The sequence below is a fragment of the Mastomys coucha genome, unplaced genomic scaffold (genome assembly GCF_008632895.1).
Source record: "Mastomys coucha isolate ucsf_1 unplaced genomic scaffold, UCSF_Mcou_1 pScaffold5, whole genome shotgun sequence".
NCBI classification, from domain to species: domain Eukaryota; kingdom Metazoa; phylum Chordata; class Mammalia; order Rodentia; family Muridae; genus Mastomys; species Mastomys coucha.
Window position 1 is genome coordinate 21,170,576 of NW_022196911.1, and position 12,355 is coordinate 21,182,930.

General features: G+C 34.6%; 1 long non-coding RNA gene across 4 annotated transcripts in view; it reads right to left on the bottom strand.

The window, feature by feature from the left end:
* LOC116079267 overlaps nucleotides 1–12,355 on the bottom strand; it is a 103,480-nt gene that overhangs the window by 6,985 nt on the left and 84,140 nt on the right. For 3 of the 4 annotated variants that reach the window (XR_004113850.1, XR_004113849.1, XR_004113851.1), the window contains exons 4-6: nucleotides 6,235–6,336; nucleotides 3,323–3,367; nucleotides 2,154–2,347 (exon numbers count right to left, since the gene is read on the bottom strand). This is a non-coding gene — a long non-coding RNA (uncharacterized LOC116079267). Of the gene's footprint in view, nucleotides 1–2,153; nucleotides 2,348–3,322; nucleotides 3,368–6,234; nucleotides 6,340–12,355 lie in introns of all 4 variants that reach the window. The other variant, XR_004113852.1, reaches the window with a different exon arrangement.

A 12,355-nucleotide genomic window follows, 5' to 3' on the forward strand; every position in this document is an offset into this window, starting at 1 on the left:
AAAAAAAAAAAAAGAATGGGTCTCTGATTTTTTCATCCTGCTCATGGAATACTTTACTTCCTGTTGGGGTTCCATATTCAAATTCAATATTGCTTTACCTTATTATATTGTCTTTGCTCATGATTAATTGTTATCTTTGCAAGTGTGTTTTTTTCTAAAGAGAGACAGAAAGGGAGTGGATCTTTAGAGGAGGAGACATGGAAAAATATAGAGGAGCTGAGGAACGGAAAGCTTTATTCAGGATATACTAAGTGAGGGAAAAAAATCTATTTTCAAACACATAGTCCAGGATCTCCAAAGAATTAAAAACTTCAATGTAAGACCATATATACTGAACCTGATAGAAGAAAAGGTGGTGGCAAATAGCCATGAACTCCTTGACACTTTCAGAACAAAACACCATAAGTACAACCACTAATATCAACAACTAATAAATGGGATCACATGAACCTGTAAAGCTTTTTTATGGTAAAGTAGATCAGTATTGAGGGAAGACTAAATAGACTAAAGAATAGGAAATGATACTTTCCAATTAACTATCCAATAAAGGTCTATTCCCCAAATTTATAAAGAAATATAAGAAGGAAATATCAAATTCAAAATTGGGTATATATTTAAATAATCAATTTTTAATAGAAAAACTCAAATGGTTGATAAACCAAGATATGTTCAATATACTTACTCATTAAGAAAATGTGAATCAAAAATATTTTGAGATTTCATCTTACACATGTCAGAATATCTAAGTTCAATAAAAAAATAATTCAGTCCATGGAGCTTATGATTTTGAGTAAGGCATACTCATTCATGGCTGTTGGGAGTGCAAACATGTACAACCATTATGCAATTGAGTGGGACTGTTCCTCAGTTAAATACTCATTGATCAGCTTCAGCATCCAGAGATGTCATTCTTTGGTGGCCTATAACCAAAGATAACTCAACCTGCCATAAAACAATTAATAAAAGAAATTCATTGCTGTTCTCTTCATAATATCCTGAAAGTTGAAACAATGGTATCCCTCAACATACATGTGCAAAAAAGAAAATGTAAATTCATACAATAAACTATTACTCAGCAATAGGAACATAACTCATACGTTCATGATCCTATAAGGATCTACTTACTCATAATCTTGTAAGTAAGCTCAATAAACTTACTAACCTGCAAAAATATTGAACATAGGGATCTCAATCCTCATTCAGTGTTGTAAGGAAAGATTGTGTGTGTGTGTGTGAAGAAGAGAAAAAAATATCCAGGATTTCTTCTTCAGCCTGAATCCTGGTATCATTTTGCCATTTTTCTTGTCTTCGGCTCCACAACATTCTGCATTAGAATGAAGTGTGGCTACATTCATAATATTAACTGAAATTAAATATTCACACTGATGACTTCTTATTTAAAATTTCATTGTGGCAAGAGGATTTCTGGAGGTTAATTGTAACCTTCCAACAGAGATATCAAGCTTTGAGTTTCTCTGAAATTTCCTGCTTTGGGCAGTTTCCTGTGGTTCTTGGTGTAAACTTTGGGCATTTCTCTGTGTAGTTTGATATGTGTATTGGGGTCCTTCTATGAGCATTTCATGACTCATAAATCAGTGGAGACATGAAAATCGACATGTGATAAGATAAATTAGTTTGGTATTGAAGTTATATTCTTACTGGAATGGGCAGTGAGGCCTGTTTATTAACTGCTTGCATTGCATTTATGAGGAATAGACTTCAAATTCTAGACATCACATAAAAATAAATGGATATGTTCTTACACCTGTGACATACACACAGGGTGAATGAAGAGACAGAAGTTTCTCTAGTACCTACTAAGTAATCATCCTACCTAAGAAAGTTTCAGAGAAGTGGAGACCATGTCTCAAAAGAAATAGTTCATTAAACTGAGGCAGTCTTCTGACCACACACACACACACACACACACACACACACACACACACACTAGTTGTTAACAATTTTAAATCAAAAGTTAACCCTAGAAAATTTTTCATTATGTTATAATTATCTTCATAACGGTTTAGTACATAACAAGGACTCTCTTCTATTTAGTAGGTCATCTTCATCCTAAAATGGTTTTCTCATCTTTGCAAAATTTGTGTTGTATCTGTTCCTATTTCACAATCCCCCTTTTAGATGTGTGCACTTACCAGACATCATTTCTTTGATTCTCTCAGACTGAAAAGAAAATATTCACTTGACTCCTTCCTCAGTAGACTGAAAAATTCGCATACAGAATGTGGTGTTACAAGAGATAGGGGCAAAATTATCAGTTAGAAACATAAACAGCAGCCTGTTAATCTATGACTCATATCTTCTTTCAAAAGAGCAATTTTCAATGTACCTGCAGTGGAAAAAAATCAGTGCTGTTATTGGAAGTTAGAAACATTTCTGAAATTTTTCTTGTTGCATACTATTTAAATCAATTATGAAGGTTTACTTTTTAATTTTGAATAAACAGGAGAGTCTAATTTTTCTCAGCCCTAAATGGTAATTGGAATCAAAATTAGAGGTAATAACATGTAAGAGTAATTCTAAGAGATCTCTGTATGTGTCTTGTTAGACTCCACCCCTTTTCATAGATCTTATAAACAATATCAAGCTAATTACTGATTTTCAGTTTCCAGTACTGCATCATATAGAACACTCAGCTGAGAAAAGTCAGTATGAAATTCAGTGTCAGTAGAAGGAGATGCATGATATCATAATCTGTGCTAATCATTGCATATAAGCTCTCTGGTACAATTAAATACAAAAAGCTATAAATGGTAATGAAATATGATAAAGTTAAAAATATCAACACAGAAATAACTGTAATTTTAATCAGAGTCCTATTCATAGAAGAATTTATATATGTTGCTAAACCTCATTAAGTTATTGACCTGTACCAGTAAAAAAAGTCAAATAACCTTCTTCTGTTCATTCAATCTAAAACTGCTGTACTTACCTATGAGAAGCACAATTATTATATTTGTTATTGGAAAAATAAGGATCAACCATCTTTTAATAACTAATGAATAAATATACATTCTAAATATTTATGACATATCCTCTGCTCACTAAGCATCTAATTTGGGGGAGTGTTAAGACAACAGAGAATAACAGAATATAGTCCAAGGCCTGGATCACTTCTGACTCACCTCTAAGTCCTTAGATCTGAGATCTCTCTAAGATTCAATCATGTATAAGAGAAATTTAGAAAAACAGAAAAACCATTGTACTCATGGTCACAGGTTATTACAAGGGAAAGAGCGTGGTGAAAATCAACCAAAGAAAGAAATACAGAAAACTATTCATATGGTGAACTAAAGGTACTTACCATGAGGGACATGTGTTCTTCAATTGAGTTCCTCCTCAGCTAAAACTATTAAATGAGAAGACAAAGAGCATTGACTAGTTGAGAGAATAAATTAAGAAATTTATCAGCACCAGCAGTTCTGAGGAAAGCTGCATGCCTTTTTGAGACCTCACAGTGTTGCTCCTGGGGGCAATATAATTGAGTAAAGCTCATGTAAAGCAGTAATTGTGAGAGCTGTACAGTCCTCAAAAACTTGAAATCGTACAAACTGGGTGATTTAATGGAGTCAGTCACTTTAGCAAAGTCTCCTATGTATAAAACTGTCCCCCATGCTAGATGGGAACTTAGAGAAGTCAGTAGAAAAATGAAGTGCCAGAAGAAATATATTTAAATAATGAAATCATACAAAGAAGGGTATTTGTAAAGCTAGAGCTCTTAGCTTGCTGAGATTTTGAATGCACTCTTTGGAAGTTCTAAATATGAGTCTACTATGGAAGATCTGTGAGAACAGAAATAGTCACCTTGCAACCTAAGAATTGCCAAATGCTGGAGACACACATAAAACAATGATTAGAAAGCAGAATGATCTGGAATTGAGAATTAGTCAGGTGTAAAATCCTTAACCCTCAATCATAGTAAACATAGGAAAGTGATGATATAAAGAAGGGGAAAAACCATCCAGAATTCTATTACCTTGAAATATATGGACATTTTCAAACCTCAGTTCTCAGTTCTCCAATTCACAGTGGCTAAGGTTTGATTTTGGATCCACAATTCTTTACATGAGCACACGTTGTGACTTTATTAATCATATCAAGTAACTTTTGATGTGTTGTCATTAATAATGCTTTATTTAAGATACTACTGTGTTAGTAAATTTAGTACAGGTAAAATGAAATTTCAAACAGAAATGACAATCTATGAATCACCATTATGTATAATCATCCTAATCTGACACCTTTGATGTTTTGCATAAATATTTGATATGGAAAATCCCATTCCCTTCACTGGTATGATGGGACCTGGCAGAAACCTTGGTAATATACTATTAAAATTCATAATTGGGTTGTTGGCAATGAAGAGATTTTAAGAAATATGAATATCTCCAGTCTGATTGCCTACTACCCTAAGTCTGTATTCCATGATGTTATGGGTGCAACATTTTTAAAGTTTGCTTTTCTAACTTCCAATTTTATGCTATTTTTCTGGCACTAGTCATAATGATATCCTCAAATTATTCTCTAGTCCTAAAAACACTGTCCATGCCAAGTTGAATTTGATTAGTAAATGATAGACTCAATATCCAATTTTTGGGTTTTTGATATTTTTTTATGACAAGGTCTATATTGCCCTGTATGTCCTAGAATTAACTGTGTAGACAAGACTGGCTTCAAACTCACAGAGGTCTGTCTGCTTTTCCTTCCAGAATGCTGATATTAAAAGCATGTAATATAATGACAAGCTTCAATATTCACTTTAGCATCAAATATTTTAAACTTCCCTGGAGTGAAAACATAGCACTATTTACTAAATGTGTTATTAAGCAGTATCACTTTGACACTCAGCTACATCACATGAAAACCAACATTTGACTACTTGATATAGCACATAAATTAAGTTTTAAGTTGAGGATACAGATCCGTTGTTAAAGTCATTGCCATGTAAATAAATCTCCACAAATCATTTTTTAAATGTTCTTTGTTGGGACATACAATCATTCAAAATTTAGAGTAAATGTCAGGAGTATTGATGGGATTTCATAATCAGCAGGCTAGAATATTCAAAGCAACCTAAGCTAGTTAGAAACTCTCCCATAAAAATAAAGAACATTAAGACAAGGCTTTAAAAAAAAATGTCTAAATAAGGATGTCAGCCTGTCCTCTCTCTTCAAATACCCAAACACACATAGACACAATAGCAACAGACACATACAGAGACACAAAATAGGTGTACACATATACACAGAGAGAAGGAGAGTGCACTCGAACATACAGGTGGACTTGCCCACAAGAATTCACATGCAAATATACACACAAATAATATTGTTATTATTAATTCCAGTCTTAAGGCTTATAGTTACTAAACTGCAAACTATAAGTAATTTTGGAAAATTTTGGAAAACAATAAACAACAAGATGTTAGACAGATCAGATCTGAACCAAATATATAAGATCTAAAGACTAAATCCTCACACATTACACAAATTTAAATGAAAAAATTAAGTGTGGATATAGCTTCTTGGTAACATTAGTACTTTTCTTTCACAAAACCCCTGGCTCCAGCAATATCAATAATGAATACACTAGAGAACTAATATAGTGGTTGAAATAACAGCAGAGTGTCACTAAACCAGGAAAAAAGATCAGAAGATACACTCATCCTAAAAGAGTCCAAGTGTCACCCTTACGATACCTTCCTATGATCATTCCGTTCTGAAACTCATGGAAAAAAAGTATCATCATATGTCATCTCACCATTGGTTTTTAAGACACCCAGTGCCTACACCTACTCATAGGTGTGGTGCTCAGTAGAAACATGTTTAACTCTATAAGCAAGTACAGATACTGGATTATTTCAGTGATGCCTTGATTGTTATGGTTCCAATGTAAACTTTACTATTAACATGAAGCCATTATACTAGAATCTGTGATTTGTATACTGAAAATTTGGTCAAGATTCATGTAAATGATTTGGTAGTAGAAATCATTCATGTATAAATGATAGATAATGTAATTTTTCAGTAAAAGTCAGATTTCATGATGATTTGCAAAATATACTAGATTCAGAGATTTCATCACATTACATTACCTACCTCATGGATTAGAGAAATACATGGGACACATTTCTCTTAGTACCTCATCTTACAGTTCCAGACTTAATTTGGACTATAGCAATTTCAACTTCACAATCCTTTCTCTAGATTAAGCACTTACCTAGAATGTCATTCCTTAATTTTTCTGCTTCCCAGACAAAATGTTTTTAAGTTAAAGTGTTTTTCAGACTCCTTATTAATGCAGAATCATTGGTTCTGTGTTCTGCTGACCAGAAACATAATAAAAGATGTTAGAAGATAAACTACAATAGTCTATAGTAGTCTGTGGCTCTCTGGCCTCATCTCCCTTCTGAACTGCAATTTTATTTCACCTGAAGTGGCAATGACAGCACTGCTTTTGAGAGCCAACAACTTTCCTAGATTCTAACTGCCAATGATAATTGTGAGTTTTTCATGAGTATCTCCAAAGAGACCAATAGTTTGGAAAAGCCCTGCTAACAACTTCTCTAGATTCTAACTGCCAAAGATAATTATGAGTTTTTCATGGGTGTCTCTAAAGACACTAAGAGTTTGGAAGAGTTCTTACAGTTCTTTTGACCTTGGATGCTATGATATGAATAATAGTAGAGGGAATATCAAGGTCTGTAATATGAGAGTCATGTAAATGGGTTCATTTTTCTCAATGGACTCAAGAGTTTATCTGTACTCCCCTACAAAAAGTTAAATTAATCATTACATTTATTATTATAAAACTTAATTAACTTAATTAAGCCAGGAATTCAGGAACTGTAATGAAATAAGAGTAAAAGAAGAACTATAATGTCATCTACACAAGATGTCATTGCTTACTTTGTACATATCAGTGAAAATGAAAAAGAAATTATGGTACAGAAATGCATTGAAAAAGTTGTAAGCATTACAACAGCAATGGCAAGTAAAAGCAGAGGTCAACTCTAGAAAAATTTACATCCATCCCTTACAACTAAAATCATCTGTATCCCTTAAATGGTACCTAAGACATATTTGAGTATGAGTTGTAAACTCTTCAGTATTGTGTTCTATACAGGAATCCTACTCTGTTTGTCACACCTATGAAAATCAGCACACGTAGAAAGACAGCATTGGTGGTAAACCTTAATTGAGAGTAATTTTATAGCACAAGGTGAGTAAGGAGATCAGACCTCGAAGAATAACATTTCATAATAACTAAAGAGAAAAGTGAAAAGAATGTTTATATTACCAGAAGAAGTATTACATGCAATATACAGATTTTAATTTCACCATTTACAGCCAAGTGTATAGATTCCAAATTTATTCATGATCATTGTATCAGAACCAGCAAAAGCTTTCAGTGAATACAGCCTCATTTGTTACATCAAAGCTTCCAGCTGGAACAACAGGAGAGGTACTACTCCATGTCTCACAACATGTAGAAATTAGCGTTATTGATTCCAATATAAGCAATAGATAGTTTGTTGATGGATTTGCACTAGGGTGACTGAGACTGATTGTCTATAGGTTAGAGCAGTTGTTCTTATAGCAAGGCTCACTGAACTGAAAGAGTGTGGCTTCAGTAACACCCTTGATAGTAGTATGGTTTGAAAATGAAAGTTGACATTCATGAAGTGCCTCTGAAATTACCCAATGACAGTCTCTTCTATATATTAACAGTCTACTGGATTTACGAGTCCTCGGGTCATGGGGTACAAGGCTGTGATCAGACAGATATTAATCATAGGTTCACAGTAAGTAACCTTAAAAGAAATATAAAATCAAAACACCTCTTACCTTGATGATCTCTCAAAACAAAGTTTTATAACAATATCGAACAGTGCTCATAAAGTCATCAAATTTCTAGAGAGATGGTCTTCTCCTCTACCTGGGCCATATCAACAGGCCTTATACCCTCCCACATGCCTCTCTCCCAGGATGTCTGTCATAGCCAGGGACACAGTCAATCTGTTCTTCACCTCTACCTGCAACTGGAGCAGATCCTGCCCCTGAAACCCCAAGCTTGTCTGTTTCCCAGGAGGTTTCTTTCTAACCAGGAACACAGAAGGTCTGCCCTAAATTCTTGCAAACTGAATCCAAGAACAGATCAAAACCATCATTCACCCTGATCAAGTAGGCTTCATCCCAGAGATGCAAGCATGATTGAATATATTAAAATCTATCAATGTAATACACTATATAAACAAATTCAAGGAATATGGTCACATGATAATTTCATTAGATGCTGAAAAAAGCCTTCAACAAAATACAACACCACTTCATGTTAAAAGACTTGGAGGGATCAGGAAGTCATGGCATATACTGAAACATAATAGAAGCAATATAAAACAAACCAACAGCCAACATCAAATTAAATGGAGAGAAACTAGAAGCACTGTTGCTAAAATTAGGAACAAGACAAGGCTGCACACTCTATCTAGTCAGTATAGTACTTGAAGTTCTAGCTAGAGCAATCAGACAACAAAAGGAACTCAAGAAGATACAAATGGGAAAGAAAAAAATGCCAAAGTTATCACTATTTGCAGATGATATGATAGTATAAGTAACCCCCAAAATTGTACCAGAGAACTCCTATAGCTAATAAAAAAGTTTAGCAAAGTGGCAGGATATAAAATTAACTCAAACAAATCAGTAGCCTTCCTTTATACAAATGATAAAAAGGCTGAGGAAGAAATTAGGGAAACAACACCATTCACAATAGCCCCAAATAGTATAAAATATCTTGGTGTAACTCTTACCAAGCAAATGAAAAGTCTGTACAACAAGAACTAAAAATCCCTGAAGAATCAAATTGAAAAAGACTTCAGAAGATGGAAATATATCCCATCCTCATGGATTGATAGGATTAACATAGTGAATATAGCCATCTTATCAAAAGCAATCTACAGTCACGTCATGTGATTTCTCTACACCAACACATCTAAGAACACTGATCTTTGGCAAAGAAGCCAAAAACAGACAGTGGAAGAAAGAAAGTATCTTCAGTACATGGTGCTTGTCTAACTGGTAGTTGGTATATAGAAAAATGAAAATATATGCATATTTATCACCTTAAACAAAGCTCAAGTCCAAGCAGATCAAGGATATCAACATTAAGCCAGATAAACTGAATTTAATAGAAGAGAAAGTGGGAAAGAGCCTCAAAGTTATTGGCATAGGGAAAAATTTCATGAACAGAATACCAATGGCTCAGGCTCTAAGATCAACAATTCACAAATGAGACCCCATGAAGCTGAAAAACTTCTGTAAGGCAATGGACACTGTTAACAGGACAAATCAGCAATCTATAGATTAGGAAAAAAAACTTCATTAACGCTACATCTGACAGAGGGTTAATATCAAAAATATACAAAGAACTCAAGAAGTTAGACTCTAGGAAAAACAAAGTAACTAAATTTAAAAAATAGGGTACAGAGCTAAACAGAATTCTTAGCAGAGATATCTCAAATGGCCTAGAAGCACTTAAAGAAATATTCAACAGCCTTGATCATCAGGGAAATGCAAATCAAAATGACCCTGAAATTCTACTTTACTAATCAGAATGGCTAAGATCAAAACTTCAAGTCACAACACATGCTAGGTGAGGATATGGAGCAAGGAGAACACTCCTTCACATTGTTGGTAAAATTGCAAAATGATACAACCACTCTGGAAATCAATCTGGCTGTTCCTCAGGAAACAGGAACTAACTCTACCTAAAAACCCAGCTATACCACTCCTGAGCATATACCCAAAAGATGTTCCACAATACTACAAGTACACATGCTCTACTATTTTCTTAGCAGCCTTCTTTGTAATAGACAGAAACTGGTAACAACTCAGATCTCCCTCAGCTGAAGAACTGATACAGAAAATATGGTTCATTTACACAATGGAATAGCATTTAGCTATTAAAAATGAGGAAATCATGAATTGTGCAGGAAAATGGAACTAGAAAATATCATCCTGAATGAAGTAACTCAGACCCAAAGGATATGTGTGGTAAGTGGATATTAACCAAAAAGTACACAATACCCAGGATGACCAGGATACAACCCACAGACTAAAAGATGTTTAATAAGCATGAAGGCCAAAGTGAGGACTCTTCAATGCTACTTAGAAGGAGAAACAAAATAATTATGGGAAGCAGAGGTACAGAGGCACCTGAGTGAAGAAGGGAGGAAGAAAAAAAAGGGAACAGTGCTGCACACACTTGTCTACCCCAGTAGGTCTGTAGTATCAGGTTTTAACTGATACTATTGGAACTGGCTATTACACTCAGGCACTTAAAATGTTTTGTTAACAATTTAATGTTGCTCATATTACTGGGATTTCGTTATTTTTTCAGAGACAAGTAATTGTTAAACATTCACATTACATTCTAAAATATTTGGCTTTTAAACAAAAAAGAGAGAGTTATACCCCTGTGTACACAAATCATGCTTTTTTATTTTTTATTTTTTTAAATTAAATTGGATGCCAAGGATGGCACCCTACAACCAGGCATAATTATGCCTAGGCAAAATGAAATAATTTTTTAACTGAAGCCTACAAAGGCCCAGATGTTTTAATCGCCTCTAGAAGAGAGGGTGTATGTGTTCTTTCCACAGAATACAGAGTCTTCCATCTGGATCGAATACAGACTGTTCCAACCATCCCTGCCTTTCTGAACACAGACAAGGTTTTCCTGCTGGGGGGACACCCCAATCAGGTCTCCTATATTGTTGTCTAGGAGGACTTGGTCCTGTCACCCCCTTCATGGTTTCGTCCTTTTAGATCCAGATCTGTTGAGTTTGTGCTGTGAGAACTGAGAAGAAAAAGAAGACCTTTCCCTCATATCCTCCTACTCTGCTCCCAGTAACAGGAGGGGCAGCTGCTGCCCTAGAGCCCACAGCACCTCGGCTCCTCCAGTATAGGCTCCACAGGGGCCAAGGTCAGGTGCCCAAAAGCTAAACAGAGTAGGTGGGCAGAGACTCATGAACAACGAAGTAGGTTTTTACAAAATAGATTTATTGAGTAAAAATATTGCCTTTATTATCTGGTTCAAAAGTTATTGAATTGTCATCTTATAAATTGTGGTTTTGTTATTGTGTAATATGATTGAATATTGAAGTCATGCTTTGCTTACCAGGAGGTTAGCACTGTTTAAATTTATGATTGTTGTACTGTGTATCATGTTTAAAAAAAATGGTTAAAACTTTGATTTAGTTTAACTTGTTTAAAGGCAGTCTCAATTTACACAGCAGAACTGATAAGCCTCTGCACTGTGTCTAGAAGTTAAGCACATCTGAAAAAAAAAGCCCTAATAAAGGCTGTTTGTTTGTACAAGCTGCTCTTAAAGGAGACAGCAGTTTTTGCTTGTAATATTGGTAATAGAAAAATAGCTTATGTTATATTCAAAATTATACTGTAATACATTCAAATGTTAAAACTGACAGCTGAACTTTATAACTTACATGTAATGTTTTTGATACTGATTTTAAAAAATAGAAGGTTTAAAAAACTGGATTTTGTTTAAATTATGGTTATGCCTTAATATTATAAAAGTCAGAAGGATTACAAGATAAGTTGTTAAGAGATTTAGTACAAGTTGTTGAAGGACTTAGTGCAAGTTGCTGAGGGATTTAGTACAAGTCGTTAAGGGACAGAGAAGAAGAAGAAAAAAAGAAAAAGGAAACAGAAAGACAAGAGGTGAGAGAGTGAAAGAGAGCTAAAGAATAGAAAGTACTGGCCACTGTGTTTAAAGAGCCTAGGGAGCCTGGAGAGTCTAGAGAAGAACAGAGAAAGGAGACACTGACAACAGGAATAGATAAGCTACATCCACCACAGACTACAAGAGAACCTCTAGTGCTACTACTGTTCAACCAGAACTGTTTGGAGTATAGACTGAGAAAAAACTAAAGCCCATTTTCAGGGAGTGTGGAAAGATACAGATATTTCCCATGATATGGAACAACTAATGACAAAAATTTCAGACATTAACAAAAGTCATTTAGATACTTGGAACATTGATGAATTGGCCAGAAAATTAAAAAATAATCTAAAGGCATTGAATCCCTTAAATTAGATTCAGTACATAATTTTGCTCACTATTATTATTGACACTCTTGTAATAGTGATTATTGCGCTTCCATTTGTTTTTAGAATTCTCCTGAGATCTCTAGCCTCAATGAGGAGGGACCGTCTGGAACTTAGTTTAAAAAATAAAAATAAAGGGGGATATGCTGCACGCACTTTTCTACCCCAGTAGGTCTACAGTATCAGGGTTAAAACCTGATCATGGACAAGAG